Source organism: Gymnoscopelus microlampas, assembly GCF_963454915.1.
Source record: "Gymnoscopelus microlampas genome assembly, chromosome: 22".
Taxonomy (NCBI): domain Eukaryota; kingdom Metazoa; phylum Chordata; class Actinopteri; order Myctophiformes; family Myctophidae; genus Gymnoscopelus; species Gymnoscopelus microlampas.
The window spans coordinates 5,214,201-5,233,296 of record NC_139959.1 but is presented as its reverse complement, the minus strand read 5'-3'; the positions used below and the strand labels follow the sequence as shown (position 1 = coordinate 5,233,296).

At 42.6% G+C, this 19,096-nt stretch overlaps 1 long non-coding RNA gene across 1 annotated transcript; it reads right to left on the bottom strand.

Moving 5' to 3' along the window:
• Positions 1 to 6,688: 6,688 nt before the first annotated feature.
• On the bottom strand, positions 6,689 to 8,453 carry LOC311038973. Its single transcript, XR_014600114.1, has 3 exons — positions 8,277 to 8,453; positions 7,507 to 7,625; positions 6,689 to 7,399 (listed from the first exon to the last, which is right to left on the bottom strand). It is a non-coding gene; the product is annotated as an uncharacterized lncRNA (long non-coding RNA).
• Between the last annotated feature and the right edge of the window lie 10,643 nt (positions 8,454 to 19,096).

Genomic DNA, 19,096 nt, shown 5'->3' with positions numbered 1-19,096 from the left:
TAAAACCGGGGCTGCATCGTAATGCCATTCTGTCGGCAGACTTGTAACCAAGGGTAGAGAGCTTAGAGCCATCCATCCCACAGAGACTGCATCGTGGAGGGGGTGGAGGGGGGTGGAGGAGGTGAAGGTGGGGGGCTTGAAAAGAAAATAACAGATTAGATTCCATGACAAAATGCTGAACCATCAGGAAAAAAGCAAAGTTATGGGAGGACACACCACCTATGTGTACTGCGGAAGGGGAGGAGACGCAGAGGGTGGTCATTTTTAACGAAGGTTTCTGGTCTCGATTCTTTTCCGCTGCTGCTGTTTGGTTCAGGTTTGACAACAGCATTATTCACTCGGACTGTTAGTGGAGAGAGGGGAGGACTCCTGTTTTTAAAAAGGAGAGAAAAAGCTAAATAAAAAACAGTTGTTCGCCTTTTCTTTTTTTTCCCCCCTTTCTTTTTCATTCAACTTGTTTCCCCCTCATTGTAGCAAGTCAAAAAGCTCACTTCCTCCCCCGTCTCCAGCGTATCTTCCCTAGATAGCCCCCCCTTCCCCCTCCACGTCCTCCGCCTCTTCCTCACAGTGACAGATTGTGATATGAGGCAGACGGGCCGCGGCCATCACCTTGCCCCCAGAGAGCCCGCCCCCCTCCCCCCCATCTAAACGCTGGGCTGACAGCAGTGTGAGGAGAGCAGAGCCGCATTAGGGCCCGATGACTCACACTGTTAGCATAGAGAGTACCCGTCTTTACCTCATCTAGCTTCACGGAGCACCGGCAATTACCATCCCTCTTCCCATGGCAATGTATTTCTCTTCTCCTCAGCTCCACCAGATGACGGCAGCCGTGACAGACTGCCGCCCACCCCCCCCCCCCATGGGCACGTTGTCCCTGCTGTGCCCACTGCCTATATATTAACCCTTTCAACCCGGGAACGCATCTGTGTAATTTTTTTTGATTTCTTTGGGCTATTCAAAAATAGCAGATATACAAGCTCATAGCGCGGCACTGAGTGCCACGCTATGAGCTTGTAGATCTGCAATTCTTTTTTAAATCGTGATTTTTTTTAACATATATATATTTTTAAAGCAAACATTTGTAAACTCAAATCTTTGCTCCTGGGGGATTCTACAAATGTAGTCTAAATCCTAACAGTTTAAAAAAAAAACTTATGTTGCTATAATATCAGTGGTTCTCAAACCCCATGTCAAAATATGTTGTTCCAGGGACCCCCCAGAAGCAAAGATTTGAGTTAAACATGTTAACTCAAATCTATATATATATATATTCAAAGATTTACACAGATGTTTCTAAAACAGCAGATCTACAAGCTCGTAGCGTGGCACTCGGTGCCACGCTACGAGCTTGTAGATCTGCTATTTTTGAATAGCCAAAGACATCTAAAACGACACAGATGCGTTCCCGGTCTTAATGGGTTAAGGCCAAATGACTCACTTGTCACTGAGGATGTTTTAGACGAGAACATGCAAACGTTGTACATCAGTGACCTGTGTGCTCTGTGGTGCCTGGCAGAGATAATGACGGCATAAATGTATGCATGGCGTAGGAGGGCGAACGGCTCACCGTGTGACTTGCATGCGAACGGCGGGTCTTTAATTCCATTGTGATTAATGATCTGAGTGAAAGGCTGTAAACCCCTATATGACTTGCAAGCTGTGAGCTATCCTTTCCTAACACTGTCGTGTCGTGTTGAGACTGGAGACATTTTCACGTGGGAGGCGAAGCCAGCGAGCGCTAACTCCTTACCCATGTTAGACTGTGTGCTGAAATGCAAACCCAGTGGAAAATTGTCCTAAAGGTAAACCCAGTAGAAAACTGTCCTAAAGGTAAACCCAGTAGAAAACTGTCCTAAAGGTAAACCCAGTAGAAAACTGTCCTAAAGGTAAACCCAGTAGAAAACTGTCCTAAAGGTAAACCCAGTAGAAAACTGTCCTAGATGTAAACCCAGTGTAAAACTGTCCTAAATGTAAGTCCAGAAGAAAACTGTCCTAAAGGTAAACCCAGTAGAAAACTGTCCTAAAAACCCAGTAGAAAACTGTCCTATATGTAAACTCAGTAGAAAACTGTCTTAAATGTGGAAGGATATTAGTCCCATAATAGTCAAATCCAGTGATACAGTATAAAACTCAAGACACATTAACATGTTTTGCTTCTTTGTTTAACATCCACCCATTTCTGCTTATACAATAGACAGAAGCAGATGGATTTACATTCTGCTTGTAAATCGATCATACACATAGCAACATCCAGTTGTTTACATTAACAGTGTTAATGTACCTAAAAGTTAAATGAACACTCAGGATTTTAGTGTGCTAGACATTTTGTTTACCTACATCCACCGCCCCTATAAATACTGTATATACTGTTCAGTAAATGAATCATGTCGACAGCACAAGAAGCGAAAGTGCCCAAGAAGGAAATTCTTATTATAAATTAATAATGCTTGTTTTCTATCGTATGTGTTTGCTAGGGTTGGCAATAGTCCCGTATTCGGCGTGACGCCCCGTATTTTGACCAAAGGAGGCGGGACAGGCGTACGGGACGGGACGCTCAGTTGACAGGGCAGGCACAGTGCGCTCACTCGCGTGTGTGTATGTGTGTGCGTGTGTGAGACTTCCTCAGGAGGACGGGCACATCATTGTGTGTGTGGAAAAATGTGCGCTGAAGAGGAGATGGAGAGGAAGATGTCCTGGCCCTCCTAAAAAGAAAATACTTAGTTCTTCAGACAAACAGTGGGAAGAAAACTGTGTTAAGCCCTTGAGTGTAGATGTGTCCAGACTACAGAGCCTTCTGCACCTTGTGTCGGAGGTAGCTCTGTAGCACGTTAGGGTTTTCAATCAGTCATGGAGGAGAAAACACACCTAAAACACACAGCACAGCACAGACATGCTCAAGCGGGCGACACAAAATAAAGTTGCATCTTACATTGCTTTACCGAAAATAAGTTGTGCTGCATGTGAGGTTACGTTAGTATATCATACTGCACTATACTGTAGTTAAACATGGACTGAGCTACAACAACAGGGACTGCACTAACAAGCTGAACAGTGCAATGTTTAATGATTCAAATACTGCAAAGAAAATCCAAGGCCGAGATGATAACAGCCAACATGCTTGGCCCCAAAACTGTGCGGAATATCTGGAAAGAATGAGCTGTCCCCCTCCCCTTGATAGGTAGTAGTTCCCTTTTTAGAGGAACAATGGTTATTTAAGCACTTAAGAGATGATAGGCATAAACATCTGTTTGCTTTTTAATCCCAATTAAGACTGTTTAACCTGACTATGAGTTGGTATTCCAGAGACTGCATGTACAATTGGCGAATAATGATCTGTCATTCTGATATTGGGATCTAATATTAATTACTTTTTTTTTTTTAAATCTGCTGACTGCCTGACTCCTAATTGTCAGTGCTATGCTTATTCCACTGCATACATACAATGCAATGGAACAAAGTATAGAATGGTATGTTCTTGTTCTTTTATGATTTGTTTTTCATGCACACCTTGAAATGGGTCCTTTACCTGTATTTCATACTGTAACTATAGCAGTAGCAATGGTAAATCTCTCCATTCATTCCTCATTAGCAGACGCTCTAACCCCTGATTTATACTGGGTTGCATGCTGGTGTCACACGCACCAAAAATAGCAGAAGTACATGCTACAAGTGCACTGTAAATCGCCCTTAATGGTGGTATCGGTAGTCTCTCGAGGCAGGTGTGTTGGCTCCCACAGTTTTCAAATGCTTCTGCCTAGCAGTCTGTACTTGAAAATGAGTAAAACATTTAAGTGAATGCCCCACCTCCCTCCTACTTTACTGTTTCGCCTCTGCAGCCGTGTAAATAACTTATATAATAAGACGACCAGCGGGAGTCAACAATAAATAATTGTTGACGCCTATCTAGCTAGCTGCTTAGCAGAAATCAAATTATTTTAAAACTAGAAAATGTGCTCCTCGGAGCACAGGTCTCCGCCAGTACTGTTCCTGATTAATCCTGTCTTACCTATTTATATTACATATTGTCACGTGTCACTTGACCAATGTTAGCTTGGCTGATGGAAGCTCACTTCAAAAAATATAAATGATTTTTTGAAGTGACATACCTATTTATAGATTTTTGTTTCGTCATGTGTCTCGCTAGCCAATCAAAAGCATTGGTGACAACATATTGTCACGTGTCACGTGAAGCTTGACCAATGTTAGCTTGGCTGAGACGGACGGACACACGGAAGGACAAGAACGAAAACATACTCTCCACCTCTGGCGGAGACAAAGATGTTTTAATATATGTTTGTGAACATCGCCGATGATGGCTTCCTGATATCAACAGTTTTTCTGGGTCTGGTGTTGAATAGTGTTGGGCAGGTTGACTTTGCTTCTGAGCATACAAATAATAGTCTGACACAATCCATGTCAATTATGTTGAGACAAATTCACTGACACGGTCAGTCTGTTACATACAGTATTAGTATACCTAAATTGTTGTATGCTCATTACAATAATATTCAAAAGGGGTGCTCCATAGAGTGCAGATCTCCACCAGCCATTGCTTTTTAAAAACAACGTTGTGAATTTAACCGTGTACTTCAGTGAACTTGTATTTCTTGTTGCAAAGGACAGTGTCTAATAGCAGAGCATTCTCTTTTAGGAGAGGCTACAGAGGTGTCTGATAGCAGGGCATTCATTGTCTATTAGCAGAGGCTACAGAGGTGTGTCTAATAGCAGGGCATTATCTATTAAGAGAGACTACAGAGGTGTACAACTTCTGGCATGTGCAGCTGTAGTGCATCTTTACTTAACGTCACTTTTGTTGTGATCTCTCTCTCTCTCTCGTGCGACAGTACTCTATTTGTGTTGCGGTCCACTTGCATGCTCACAGTGTGTGTCATGATGTATCTGTGTGTATGTGTGTGGGGGGGCGTGCACATACATGTACATAGTTAACCGTGCTTGCCATGTGTGTGACTGTATGTACATTGTATTGGCTACTGTGTGTGTCTATGTTTGACTGAGGAGTTGTAAAACTGCTGTAAAGCAAAGCTGTTGTCCTGTTGTGGTGGCATAGTGGCACATTACACATTGGATTATCATTGGGTCTACCGTAGCTTTGCAGTGATGCGAGGTAAAGTGCCGGAACAGATTTCCTCTCGAGTAAAGCAAGTAACAAATGCTAATGAATGTTTAGAGGTGTTATCCTCTTCTTTTTTTTTGCTGTGCAGGTAGAGTTGAATCTTCCCGTCCCATTCATGGTATAACTCTTCTTCCCTAAACCTTAATCCATAACCCTTCCTCCATAAAGTGAGAGTACCAAGATGGTTTCAACCCCCCCTCCTCCCCCCATATCAAGCATTTCATTGTGCTCATTTGGTAGCCTAGTATAGGTCTTGTAAGTCAAATGACAACCTGTTGATGTATTTGTGTTTTCAACTGTCTGAAGTTCTCTGTACTTTTAACTGTAAAACTGCATTTAGGAAGCCATGCCCTCGCCTTTTGCCTTTTTGGTCTTTGTAGATTGTCTACAATTCTCTACGTTCACATTGGGTTTGAATTAAGATTGTCACACATTATTATTACAGGATTGAAAATATTGATATAAAGATTGTCCTCTTCTTTTTTTAAACATCCTTGTTGACTGGCACTTTTTGGGCCTCCTGCTTAAGTTGTTCATTTGACACTGCAAAAAAAACAAGGTTTCCGGCTATGAAAACCGATGAATATGAGATGTAAACTCAGAGAATTTACAAGAATTTACAAGAGTTTTCCACTCGGAAAACTCAAAGTTTTGTAGGTCGGTAAACTCCTGTATGGTACCAAATTAAGTATGCGTGACCCCCTGCTGGGGTTGCTGCCAGAAAATCACACCTTCAGCCCTGACCTAGATTTCCACAATTTGGTAGGGGGGAGATCCCCCCTCCCTATCTCGAGTAATGCTACTGAGCATGTGCAATAAGCCACGTATGATTGGCTGTGACGTAGGTGGGCATCCCGCCCTCATTTTGGGGGTCACATTGTGTGGGGGGGGGGGGGGGGCTCACAAGGTGACCCCCCCTCCTAGGGATCTTGGGGGGGGGGGGGGGGGGTGCCCCCCCCCTTATTTTATTTATTTATATATATATATATATATATATATATATATATATATATATATATATATTTATTTATATGTTATGTATGCATTTATTTAGTTATATATACACACACACACACACACACACACACACACACACACACACACACACACACACACACACACACACATACATACATGATTCTGAAAACAAATAGGCAACAATCTCAGTCAGGTAAATTGTGTTTATTGATAAAAAAAAAAACATATGAATATATATATATTTTCTTAAAGCGAACATTTGTTACTCAAATCTTTGTTTCTGGGGATTCTACAAATATCTTCTAAAACAGTAAAAAAAAATCCCCCGGGGTCTTTGAGGGGGTTCCAGGGGGTCCCCAGCTAAATGATGGATAGGAACCAAATGGACCCTTATGGGTCTGTAACTCTGAGAGTGTACAAATGGAACCAAATCTGCTCCAAAATCGTGGAAAATGTGTGCAAATCTTTGAATATATATATTTTCTTAAAGCGAACATTTGTTACTCAAATCTTTGTTTCTGGGGATTCTACAAATATCTTCTAAAACAGTAAAAACAAAAAATCCCCAGGGGTCCTTGAGGGGGTTCCAGGGGGTCCCCAGCTAAATGATGGATAGGAACCAAATGGACCCTTATGGGTCTGTAACTCTGAGAGTGTACAAATGGAACCAAATGGACCCTTACGGGTCTGTAACTCTGAGAGTGTACAAATGGAACCAAATCTGCTCCAAAATCGTGGAAAATTTGTGCAAATCTTTGAATATATATATTTTCTTAAAGCGAACATTTGTTACTCAAATCTTTGTTTCTGGGGATTCTACAAATATCTTCTAAAACAGTAAAAAAAAAATCCCCATCTCCAAATGTTTTTTTCCAGGGACCCCCAGAAGTTGTACAAAACTCCCACAAAGGGGACAATAATAACAAAAAGAAATTGTAGTTCTGTCTCTCAGGCAGTGTCTCGCTGAACGGCCTCTCTTGTCTTTGGAGTCCCTCCACCAAACTGGACAACTTAGTTACTGTGTAAGAGAGCTAAAAATGAGCTGTTCTGTGCCAGTGTGTCTCGCCGCACGCGGTGGTGATGAAGGGAACGCGGGTCTCTTCGGTTGTCTTTCCTCTCCTGAAGCACCTGGCATAAAGCAGAAAGCTCCTCATCTCTCTCGGGTGGAGATGAAACAATCCACACCGCCCGTCCATCTACGATGCCGTCCTCTTCATCTGGGCCTGCGTGCGCCCACACGGCCCTTTCTCCATCAGACTCCAGACATGCAGTCCTGGTGGTCATCAACTGTAAAACATAGAATAGCAATTAAATTATGTATTACATTACCATTATTACAGGAACACAGAATGTAAAACAAAAAAACATCTTACAAACAGTTCCATATAACTTACCCTCAATCTTCTCTGTCGGCTCTTCATTGAGGCATTCATCTTTTTCTTCTGGTCAGCATTCTCTGGTTGGTCCAGGCGATGGCTTCTTCTCAGAGACTCAAAGAGAGTCCTGCAAGCCGCTGAAATACAAGGAAAACACAATTAGGATCTATTTAGTTGTTTATCTACACAAACAACACAATTCCACATCTACACTGCTCTAAAAGAGAACCTACATGTGACTGCAATGTTTAACTGGCCCCAGTAAAAGTCTAAAAAGCAGTATATGTTAATTGACTTGATTCCAGAGAAGCCAGTTTCAGAGTGCAGACTGCAGACTGTAGACACCTCCACCCCACCCCCGACCTGTTCAAAGCCTCCATCAAAACCTAGCATTTAAGCTTTTGAACTGTATGTGAAAGGCTAACACAATTACCTACTTAGATAAAATAAAACAAATCAATAAATATGTTGTAGCACATGTAAAAGTTTCAGCTAATAGCTTAGCTAGCATACTATAATAATTCAACCAAGACAAGCAGGAAGAATACCCAAACTGAGCAGCATAAAACAGCATGAAAATAAAGTTTAGCTTGTGTTTAGCTTGATGTAAACAAGCCATAGGCTTTTTGGGGTTTAAAATCCTCTTAGCAGACCTTGTATTGAACTGTAGGTTACTTGCTCTTTTTTTTTTAGCAAACTGCTAATAAAGTATTCAATCAAAATCAAACAAAGGAATACACAATAATCTATAACTTAAAGAGATCTGTACAGCATGTAAATCCACTTACTTTCTTAGTTTTCACTCCTCTCTGCTTGGCTCCTTTTCTGATTTGAATTTGGTGAACAAAGGGACTCAATGGGGTCCTGGAAGGGCCCAAATAAGGACCTTTAGCTGTCCTGAGAAATGCCTGACCAAATAAACAATAAATAAATAACAATAAAATACTAACTGAATACTAAATACAATGGGCTTGCCTGTCTTAAGGTAAATGTGCAATAATGCATAAAAGCAAACATCACCAGCCTTTATCAACATAACCTGTGCTGCTGTAAATGAACACCCGTCTCTCTCTCTCTCTCTCTCTCTCTCTCTCTCTGTCTCACACACACACACACACACACACACACACACACACACACACACACACACACACACACACACACACACACACACACACACACACACACACACACACACACACACACACACACACACACACACACACACACACACACACACACACCATCCCCCTTCACACCTCAAGCAAGCTCGCTTGCTTAGGCTACTCCCCTGTCTGTCTTTGAGTGTCTTCCCACAGGTCCTGCAGGCTGGGCATTGGGTTTTCTGAAAAACTTGTGTCCAAAACAGTTACTTTTCAGGATTCCATTTAAAAAAGCATTTGATGCTTTTGTGTGACGCTGTAGTATGAAGAAGTAGGGCGTTTATCTAATAAAAAACATAAGTTTGAATATGGAGATAAGAGGTTTCTTTTCGACAACAGCGATATAGCAGCAACTAATTTGGTCTTCTTCAGTTTAGTCTTTGGTTTGCACACATCCACTCACTTACTGATTCTACAGACTAACACACTCCATGCCATTCTTTGTTATATTTAAGTTAAATATATGATATTATTGTATACACTTTTAAACCAGCCGTGTGTCTTCCTCCTTTTTGTTATGGCCTACGAGCCAGGTCGTAACAGTGTACAGTAGGTAAGATACCCGCAGCAGCACATAAAGCAGACATGTCCAAAGTCTGGCCCAGGGCCCAAGCGTGACACACAGGCAAAGGTGGACACACGCACGCACGCACACACACACACACACACACACACACACACACACACACACACACACACACACACACACACACACACACACACACACACACACACACACACACACACACACACACCATTAAGTCAGTCACCTATTCGGTGAACAGATATGGGAAATATTCTTATTCACTTAGATTATATATAAAAAAAAAGATTAACAAATGAAGCCCTTTTTTAAGCCCTTAACAAAAACATTGAAAAGTATAGTTTTGTTTTGTTCCATTTTTGCTTTGGTAATGGGGAGAGGGAGAGAGAGACCCCCTCTTTAAACAAAGAGTGAATTTGGATGTCAAAGGAAATGGCCAGTCTCCTGCTGGGTCTTTGTCTGGCAGAGGAACGGTAAATCACTGATTTCCAAAGTATATAGACGTATTTCACAGTAAACATTTTCAACTGTAAATTTCCAATTACGTACAAAAACACCAGCAAACTGCAGGTTTACTGAGCAACTGTAAATGCCCAAAAATGCCCATTAATGCCTCTTTTCTTGCAGTGTGAGCTGTTTTTCTTTCTCTCAATATTTTTGCCATGTCTCCATTTAGGCTCCTATTTCACACCTGTCCTTATTAATCATAGCACGTTTACCTTGCCCCCCCCCCCCCCCCCCCCGTGTGCCCTTTCTCAATCCAATGCAATTGTAAGTAGAGGTATCTACTCAATTATGGCTGACATAATCAAGTTTTGCAGATCTACTTTAACAGAAGCTGATTGCATTACTTGATGCGAAACTCATTTATTTCTTCTCTTTGGGGATCGGCGATGTGCAAGAGAGTCGAGCTGTGCAGACGTGACTCCACATAATGAAAAAGTCCACCCCATGCAAAGTCATCGTGGACGTTCTCGAGCATGTGACCCGCAAATAGTTTCAGAGGTGAGCGAGGGAAGAAAAACCCATTAAGACCTGAGGCTGATTCTACACATGCCTTCTAAATCAGTAGTTCTCAAACGTTTTCGTGCCAAGGACCGCCAAGTTCATATATGTTATGTTTGACACCCCCCCCCCCCCCCCATTTGAAAATGTTTTGTGCCATAGACCCCAAGAATAGAAGAGAAGATTTGTGTTAAAAAATTCAAGAGTATTTTAAAAAAATGACGAACACTTTCAAGATTTTTCCAAAATGTACAAGTGTTTTTTTTCTCACTATTTTGAAAGGCTAAAATGTAAAATGACATATTCTTTCCCGGTTTTAATGGGTTATTAAGGGGGGGTGTTCTATTTTAATTTTTTGTTCTATTGTCTTTATTGGCCTGGTTACATAAGGAGAATGCTCATTGGACAACGTCACTGGGATAAATTGCCGCAAAAGTGGGAGATAATAGATTACTACATCAGAATCAGTGTCATCGGGTGGCGCTCATGCAAAGGGTAATTCACCGCTCAATTACCTCCGCTGTATGTTGTGAGAATGGGTTTTATCGTGTGGCAAATGAAGGAGGCTTGGTGTCCCCCCCCCACCCCATCCCCCTTTTTTTTCTTATTCTTCCACAGGACCAACAATCTTGAAACCCTGGACAAGGGTAATTACTCTCCTGTGCTCATTCTGACTTCTATCTTATGGTAAGATGAAAAGTGGAGGATAGATAGTAATCATCTCATTTCTGACTCGCAGAGTCGCAGGGGAGATGTCTTAAATGTTATTTTTACGGTCAAGGCAACGAGAGGGCCGATTATTTGAGGTAGTGAGGCTTCAGTTCTGCAATCCAAGGGCGTTTTTTAAAAAGCTTTTTTGCTCCACATGACGACAGATTGATGATTAGCTTTAGTCTCACCATGGAATCCAACCCACGCTTGTTCAATCTCTGGGTTTTGGCACAAGTCCGATATAGGAACACAATATTTCTTATATTATGACTGATAGATGGCCGTGCCTGGCTGCTAATATCCATCTGTTGGCTGCCAGGTAAAATTACCCAACAGAAATGACAGCAAAAATGTCTCGCCCTTTCAGGGGGGGCTACTGCTGCTGCTGCTGTCTCATAATAGCCAGATTCTTGTTGTTCATCTTTTCCCCATACTCTTCCTGTCTCTCATCAAATCATTTCTTGCATCCCCTTTTCTCAACTCCCTTCCCTACTGTGTGCGTCAAATTGTCGGTAGCTCAGTCATGTTTAATAGCTACTTGTCATCTTGTCAGTTTGTAAATGCCGCCCCTTACTGTTGTTGTGTTCAGTTTGACATTTCACTGGAACTTTCATTGAGGGGGGAGTGGGTTGGGGGTTTGGGGGGTGCAATGAAAAAATATGAAGCTGCTGTCTTGATGCTGCTGTCAAGGATGTTTGGACTTCTCATGCATTAAGAGAACACACACACAGACCCCACACACACACACACACACACACACACACACACACACACACACACACACACACACACACACACACACACACACACACACACACACACACACACACACACACACACACACACACACACACACACACACACACACACACACACACACACACTCTCTCTCTCTCTCTCTCTCTCTCTCTCTCTACAAACCTCCAGAGAATTCCAACTGCCAGTGGAATTGGAAATGTCCAAAACAGTGAAATATGGGATCAGATATTAAACCCCTGGAAGTTTGAAATATTCTCCAGTCTCCACCAAAAAATGTTCTCTAAAACACAGCAATATGTTTTATCATGTTTTGACTACAGGTCTTTTATGTGGTTTGTTTGTTAAATGGCAAAACCACTCTGGAGGCTCTCTTTTAGTTCATAAACGCAAACAAAGCTGATTCAGACAATATAGAACATCAGAAAACCCAGTACTGTTTTCTTTTCTTTTTTTTAATAAAAATATCAACTTCCTGTTGATTGTATCATTTGAAGATCCAGATCCGCTGATCCAGTCCGGGTTTTCTTCCTAATAAGAATAGCAAAATAGGAAGTTGACATTTTTATTAAAAAAACAAACAAGGTTTTGAGATGTTCTATGTTGTCAATCAGCTTTGTTTGCTTTCGTTTACAGGCTAAAAGAGCTCCGCTTGAGACTCTTCACCCTACAATGTAAGTCAACGAGGAGCATATTTAAAATGATCAATTTCTAATCAATGGAGAAATTATTTTTGATTTCTTGTCCACCTTTGGAGTTACATCATGGACACCCTAACTAACCCAAACCTGTACCGAAGTGGTCTTGCCCTTCAATAGAAGCCTCACGGGCAGTAATGTGTGCGTGCGTGCGTGCGTGCGTGTGTGTGTCCGTGCGTGCGTGTTAATAGAAGCCTTGCGGGCAGTAATGTGTGTGTTTGTTAATAGAAGCCTTACAGCGGTAATGTGTGCTCTGATGCAGTGTTGTATAAAGCTGAACCTCCATTAGTGCTGCCCTATGATTAGCACTCATTACTGTATGTGCTGCTCCGAATAATAATCACACGCACGCCCAAACCATCATAACATTATGAATCAGACATGTATGGTGACATTGACGACATCTCCAGCTGAACGACCCCGGCTTACCTATTGCCCTATCATTATCAGCGTTTCCCCTAAAGAGCTGCGGAGCGTGAAGAAATACCGCACCCACTGCTCTTGCGGGAAGATAACAAGTCCCCTCTCCCATATTATCCCATCTCACCCCGTGGATGTGCTGTGAGCGTTACACAGTGGAGTGTTTTCTACTTATCACCGCGAGGAGCCACAAGAGAAGCGGCTCGCCTCTCCTCTCTAATGATGTTGCCCCCATCATGATCGTTTACCGAAGGGACCTGAGGGGACCTGTCCCCTCGGGCCGGGAAGGGTGACTTTTCCTGAAATTCCCTGAAATGTCTCGGGAGGAGGAGGGGAGGGAGGGGGGGTGTGATGAGGCCACCCCTGCTGCTGTCACTGCTGCCTCTGCGGGCTATTTTCATCCTCCAACCTTATAGGAGCTTGAAAAATCTGATTTTTTTTTTTTTTTTTTTACCTCAGGCCCAGGTTACGTTCATCAACGGGTTTGTGTGTGTGTGTGTGTGCGTGTGTGTGTGTGTGTGTGTGTGTGTGTGTGTGTGTGTGTGTGTGTGTGTGTGTGTGTGTGTGTGTGTGTGTGTGTGTGTGTGTGTGTGTGTGTGTGTGTGTGTGCGTGCGTGTGCGTGTGTGTCACATCATGGCCCTGGTATTTAATCCGAGCCCTGGTCCCTTCCCTTCTCGCACAGATGTTCAGGGACAGGACTTGCCTGCTGGGTCCAGAGCTTATACTTTCCAAAAGTCCCCTTATAGTGGCTGCAGCCAGCTGGGCGCTTAATGGATGCTGCAGCCACAACACTTACTCATGTGAGTACATGTACCGCACACACACACACACACACACACACACACACACACACACACACACACACACACACACACACAGGCTGCCGTGATGGGAAGGCTTTGGGGAACAGGCTCTCAAATAAGTAATAATAGCAGATGTACAAGCTCGCAGCTATTTTTGAGTAGCCGACATAATAAATGGATGAAGTGGTTAAAATGATCGTGACGCCATATTAACTACTTTTGCTGGGGACCCCCTGGAGAACCAATGCCTTAGAGAGAGTCTACTCCTACGTTATGTCACCAACGATCAGTTGAGCAAGATACACCTGCGTAGGGAGTGTCTCCCCCGACTACTGAGTTTAATAATGTATGGACGCTCCCCCAGTCAAATTCTAGCTGCAGCTTGCAGTATAAACTTCAGCATCTTAACCCGTTAAGACCGGGGACGCATCTGTGTAATTTTAAGATTTATTTGGCTATTCAAAAATATCAGATATACATGGACATACGAGTGCCGCGATATGAGCTTGTATATCTGCTATTTTTTGAAAGATCTTGAAAAATATGTACAATTCTTTGAATAATCTATTTTAAAAGCAAACATTTGTCACTCAAATCTTTGCTTCTGGGGATTCTACAAATGTCTTCTAAATCCTAACAGTCTTTTTTGAAAAATCGTGTTTGCTATAATATCAGTGGTTCTCAAAAATGATATGTATTTGGCCATGGACCCTCATCTCAAAATATTTTGTTCCAGGGGACCCCCCAGAAGTTGTAACAGAGTTAAAAATGTTCGCTTTAAAAACATACAATATTCAAAGATTTGCACACATTTTCACGATTTTTCAAAAATAGCAGATCTACAAGCTCATAGCGCTGCACTCGGTGCCGTGCTATGGGCTTGTACATCTGCTATTTTTGAATAGCCAAAGAAATCTTCAAATGACACGCGTTCCCGGTCTTGAAGGGTTAATTGGAAATGTTTCCTTCTCTGCTCTGCCTCCGATTGCTTTTTAATTGTTTTCTGTCACCTTGCCTCCCCTCAATAGCCTGGAGAGACCGCGTTTGTGTTTGGCGCAGTGCAGGAGCTCAATGTAATCGGGTAAATGATCATAATTAGGGAAACATAATTGTAGACAGTTATTCAGTTTAAAATGACCCGGAGGTGTGAGCTAAATGTTTTTGAAAAATACACATTCTCGTGGGTTGGGTGGCTTGGAGAATTTCTTTTTAATAAACAAACTTATAATGAGGCCCAAGGACTAGTTATTCAAGGGAGGGATTATTATCAAATGATTACAATTTTATCCGGCCGAAATCGAACCTGTCCTCCGCCAGTGGGCCCTTTTTCAGCTGTTACCTCGTGTTGGAAACGATCAGGGTTTTGTGGTGACTGTACTTAAAGAGTATACTTCCTCCACGGTGCTCCAGTGACACTGCAGGAGAATACAATATGGTCACGACAACCCTCACAATGTCACTGAGATGCAGCACCGCCGAGGAATGTGAGCAGAGTGCACGAGTAAGCACAAAACTTGATATAATATCCACACATAGTAGTTAGACGTCCGCTAACGTGCATGGACCACCCATGAGAGGGGCAGCCCAGAGGAACCCCCAGGCAGTTTATCCCAATTGGCCCTTGGCCCTGTTTTTCTTTCCCAGGGTGGGACATTTCTGTGGCTTACATGCCGTGTATGTGTTACTACCCGTTTGGGACCTGTATATGGGGCATCGTTTTTTTTGGGCGCCGCGAGACTACGCCAATGTAGACAGGGGCGTAAGCAGAGCGGTGTGTGTGTGTGTGTGTGTGTGTGTGTGTGTGTGTGTGTGTGGTATGGGGGTGTAGAGCTTATGGGTTGAAGTTCTCAGTCGCCACGACTGATTTCAGTCATTTGGATTCCATAGAACAGGGGGTCCGGGACCCCAGGGGGTCCTCAGAGTTACTACAGGGGGTCCGCCAAATCTTTGTGTGATATGATTTAATTTTTTACCTTAACCACTTGAACCCTAGCATCCCTTTTCTGAGGAGAACTTTAGCCAACAAATAGCAGATCTACAGGCGTTGTGAGCTTGTAGATCTGCTATTTTTGGCAAAGAGGTGTTTGGTGTAGAGGGAAAAAAGAGCAGACCAAGTAAACAAAAAAAGTTTAATCTGAAACACAATTTTATACAATATAGAGGGGGTCCCTGCTTCATCTCTCTCTCAGCTAGGGGGTCCTTGGGCTGAAAACGTTGAAGACCCCTGCCATAGAAGCCAGCATGTCTTCTATGGAAGCTGGAGGCATGTTGCGACACATTGAGGGCTTGTAGATCGGCTATTTTCGGGTTTTAGTTCGAGATTAGAGCATTTGAAAAGTGGGCAAACTAGCAATATGTTCAGAAGCATCTTCCATAAAATCTTAATAGTCTGGAATATTTCATATAAAAGCAAAGGTTAAAGCCTTAATCTTTGATTTATTCACCTGGTTGGCAGTATGCAGAACAGCAGGGAAATATGACTAAACCATCATCATTTTACATATTGTGTTACTGTAACTAATAGGAATCAGTGCTAGTGTGGGGGGCGGGGAGGGGAGGGGGGTCCTTTTCACACTGTTTCGCAAATTGCACATTATAGGACTTGGCCATACAAACACTTTCAGTCGTGAGATTGTATTTTGCTTTAATCCATGAGAGCATTAGTGCATAGCAGTGGCGGCCATTTTGTATTGCCACAGATAGAAAGCCCCTACATTTTTCCCATAGAGATTTCTGAAAATATATTTTTAAAATTATTTTAAGCCTGGACACCATCCAGGCTCCTGGTGAATCATGAGGGCGGCAGTGGCTCAGGGGTAGAGTGGCCGGGTAGAGTGAACTGGAAAACCACAAGGTTCCCAGTTCGATCCTAGCCTGGCGTAGCTAGACTATATCACTGCGTGGATATGAGTCTGGTGCTTCCATGAGGACGTTTTGTTTCCCAAGGGGCGGGATCAAAACAATGTCCCTACAACCAACTACCAATTACAGTCGCCCATATTCGAATACTGGGCCCTGATTGGTGCCCCACGTCTTCTGGAACAGGAAATGGATTCTCTATGGAGCGGTGCCAGACCCAAATCGCAGAGTGCAATTTTTTTTTGCACTCGCAGATTCGTCTGGTCCCAGGCTAGTTCGATCCCGGGCTGGGGCGCTCCCCTAGAGTTAGTGTCGAAGTGTCCTTGAGCAAGACACTGAACCCCAAATTGCTCCCGATGAGCAGGTTGGTGCCTTGCATGGTTTCCTCCGCCATCGGTGTATGAATGTGTGTGTGAATGGGTTAATGGCACAATCAATGTAAAGCGCTTCTGATAGAAGCGCTATATAAATGCACCATTTACCATTTACCATGAACAAAACACATTTGATTCTGTGTGAAACACTATTTGAATATTTAATTATATAATATAATATATTTTAAATACCCTTTTTTTGCGGTTTTCAAATAGCCTATTCTTTGACACAGAATCAAATGTTTTATGGTGATCATTCACCAGGAGCCTGGATGGCTTGGTTCCAGGCTTAAAATAATTCATACAAATATTTTCTGAAATCTTTATGGGAAAAATTAATGGTCTTTCTATCTGTGGAACCACAAAGGACAGGACAGCGTACCAGGAGTTAATGAAAAGAATCTGCCTCTCATATTCAGCCGACACAAAACGGTCCGGCCCCGATAACAGCGATGCCATCACAACTTAGAGACTACATCTATCACTGGCTCAGATCTGGGGGTTCAGGTGTTGATACATCCTGTGGGAAAGCACCTTCCACTGCACCACTTTCTATCAGTCAGCGTATCTTGACAGAAGCGCAAAAGAGAAAATAAAACACATGACAGATGCTCATATGGTCGTCTGGCCTTGAAGAGAGAACAGATGCGATGCCAGGCAATCACCAGAGGTATAAACACTGTAGATGCAAGACGTGCCGCGGTCTATTTTTCACATGTGTAATTGAAATGCTCAGTGTTTCAGAACGACGCATGTCTTGTGTCTATGTTTCCTTTGTGTGATATTGTTTTAACCCATTAAGACTAGGAACGCATCTGTGTCACTTTTAGATTTATTTAGGCTATTAAAAAAAAAGCAGATATACAAGCTATGAGCTTGTATATCTGCTTTTTTTTTTAAAACCTTGACATTTTTTGCAAATCTTTGAATGTATGTCTGTTTTTTTAAAGAAAACATTTGTAACTAAAATCTTTGCTTCTGGGGATTCAACAAATCTCTCCTAAATCCCAACAGTTTTCTGAAACACTTAGTTGCTGCTAAAATTTTCAAACCTTTTCATGTCAAGAAGCGCCAAAATGATCGTTTTTGCGGATCCGATCTCAAAATATTTTGTTCCAGGCACCCCCAGAAGCAAAGATTTGAGTAAAAAAATGTTTTCTTTCAAAAACATATACATTCAAAAATGTGCACACATTTTCAAGATTTTTCAAAAATAGCAGATCTATATCTGCTGTTTTTTAATTGCCAAAGATATCTTAAAATGACACACAGATGCATTCCAGGTCTCAATGGGTTAAGCGTGTGCTTGGTTGGCCTCGCTGGCCTTTGTGCTGGCGGCTTTCTGATGGCATTTTCCTTTTCATGCAGAGAAGGTAATTAAAGAGATGGCAGAGGCTCTGAAGTGGGAGATATGAGGCTGGTGCTGCTGCATGAGCTGAAAATGCCACATCTCTGGATGACAAGCTAAGGCGCCTCTAGAAAATGAAATAAAACGTCACATGATTAAGAGGGGAGGGGGGGGGGGATCTGCAGAATTGATAAATGTCTCTGCTTCTGCTCCACCACATTGTCCATTTATCTTCCTTTGTTAAATTACACCCTCTCATTTTGTTTCGTCCTAACATTCTTGCCCCTCTCCATCAAAAAGGGGAATTAGAGGAACGCGTGAGCTATTTGTTTCCCACTTGCCTCTTTCTGTGCACTTATGTTATCGGCTGTTGTTGCTGCTGCTGCAAACCACCCGGTGATTGCTGCTGATAATTAGCCTCAACATTGTAGTGTCCCACATTACATGGAATGCTGATTAATGTCTCTTGAAAAGCCACTCGGGGCGCAGAAGCTGCAAACTAGCAATACATGCAAATAGAGTCCATTTACAAACCGCTTCATATTTCAGGCTCAACAGTCGATTTTCCAATCACGGGCCTACAATTTGCACCCGTTTTTCTTTTTGTACGTTCGTTCTCATTGTCTGCTCATGGCGGCGCGTGTAGACACTGCGGCCCGGTGCTCCGCGATATGTAGCAGAAGACAAGGACTTACACTAGAATGGAGATTCTGTGTTTAAAGGACTATTACACTGGATGTGTACCCGAAGAGTTTACGATTTCCCGGTGGAGATCACTCATTCAGCGGGACACACAGAGACATACGGCCGACCAACAGTTTATGGCATAGCTCTATCTGTATTTCTTTGTTGATGCTGCTATTTGTTTTAAGTGGATGCACTAAACAAAATGTCATTGTATGTTCCATACAGTGACAATAAACATC